Source organism: Mesocricetus auratus, unplaced genomic scaffold (assembly GCF_017639785.1).
Source record: "Mesocricetus auratus isolate SY011 unplaced genomic scaffold, BCM_Maur_2.0 Super-Scaffold_100013, whole genome shotgun sequence".
NCBI lineage: Eukaryota > Metazoa > Chordata > Mammalia > Rodentia > Cricetidae > Mesocricetus > Mesocricetus auratus.
The window spans coordinates 12,584,954-12,586,994 of NW_024429196.1; positions in this window are offsets into that span (position 1 = coordinate 12,584,954).

The window sequence follows — 2,041 nt, forward strand, 5'->3', positions numbered from 1 at the left end:
GGAAGATGACCCAGAGGGAAAAGTGCTTGTCACAGAAGTGTGAGCACTGGAGTTTGGATCCTCAGAACCCACATAAATGTTGGGTGGACATAATTGCTGCCTGTAATTCCAGTGCTTAGAAGGTGGTCACAGAGGATTCCTGGAGTCAGCAAGATCTGGTTCAACTGAGAGACCCTGCCTCAATGATTAAGGTGAAGAGCAATAGAGGAAAAACACCCAATGTTAACTGTGGGCTTCTATATACACATGCATGTGCACTCACAAACAATAATGCATACACACGTATACACACACACAGCTATATTGACAGTAAGCTGATGTTTTGGTCCAGGAAAATAAGCTTACTGGCCATAAATAAAGGACTAGTCCAACCTCAGAATTGATAAATGAGATATGTCCAGCCCTGAGCCTAATTTAGAGGCTCCTTCTGATCATGTGGGTGGATCTCTGTGTGCAGCTCCAATTAGCCAACAGTAGACTCCCCACATTTCAGTAGTAGAAAGAGAAACAAGGAGTTATTACACCTAAATTAAGTCTTTTGAGACACCAGTTGATACAACTCTGCCCTTCAATATTTCATCAGCTAGGCTTTCCTGGCATCTCACAGGTCTCTCAACTGTACCAGGAAATAAAATCAAGCTGTTGACTGGATTATTTGGGAAATTCAGTCATATGATTCATACAAACAGTTAATTAAAATTTAAAATATTCAAATTGTGTTTCTAAGCTTCTGTAGCCAGGTTTATTCCCAATTTCCAGCCCATGCTCTGAGAAGTTAGTAGTAACAGGCATGAAGCTTCAGGCATCCCGTTAGGTCCTAGTCCAATGTGCTGAGACAAATGGGGTGCCAGAGCATTGCATTTCTCTTAGATGGCAGATAGGTGCAGCCCAGGAGAGCTTGTAGTTGCAGACTTACAAGCCAGCTCATTTCAAAAGACATTAAACCTACAGTATCCCACTAGGCAGCCCCTATTCCCTGTAAGAGTCATAAGCATGACAGTTACCCAAATTTCATTTTTGTCTACATTATATTGTAGCATTTAGCAATGTCATGGCTCCTGATCATCCCTTTGCCCTGCTTTGTGCTGCTGCAGATAGATCTGAAGTATTTCCCCTCAGCTGGTTCACAGAGTCATGAGGGAGACTCTGCAAGACAAAGGGTTTTCCTTTTCTTTGCTGGTGCCTTATTCTTCTCGCTATTACTGTACAGCCATGGCTGCCAGTTGGAGACTTACCTTTGAGCTGGTGGCTTTCTTGCAAATTTGATGAGATATCTGTAGTGAAGGGCCAGGTGTTTCCAGGTTTCTGGACTCTTGTCCAAAGAACCGAAGAAGCACACACAGATTACAATGTGACAAGGGACAGAAGAAAAATGATGCTACAGACCAGATGTATGGCAAGAGAGTACAGGGCTACTTATGTTAAGAGTTCTCAAGGGCATCATTTTTGGTTGGGGCTTCTTTCTGGGAGATCCAAGAGAAGGAGTTGGTTGTTAAGGGAGGGGGTATGATTAGGTGTCTGTTTTATTGATGAGACTTGCGTTATGGAAGTTTCTTTACTGTGAATGTCATTTCCCATGATGCATATGACTTCAAATCATATGAATGCATAATTATGCCCAGGCAGAAGATGGATAAATAGGGTTTCCCCTGAAAGTTCACTCAGAGGACACAGTTTGCTTTTATGTGTATGCACCCAAAGCCAGTTCAGGCTGGCTTGTGCCCCTGCTTACTGGTCCTATAGTTTCAGGTTATGTTTAAATGTAAACGGGACATTCCTGCAGGGTTGTCCAGCAGGGACACTCCACTGCATTGTTTGTAGTGGGGCATACACATTACCCACTGCAAGTGATGGCTCCAGGTTGCCATGTGCACTGATAGGAAGGGCATGCATGTGGAGCTCACAAGTGGAGTACCAGGCTTGCAGTACACAAGGCTTTCTCTGTTCTTGCCTGCCAGAGCCACTGTGTGGAGACTTTCTGAGTGCATCTTTCCCTTGGCCATTCTCTCTCAGCAACAAAAGAAGTAGATGCACAGTTTAT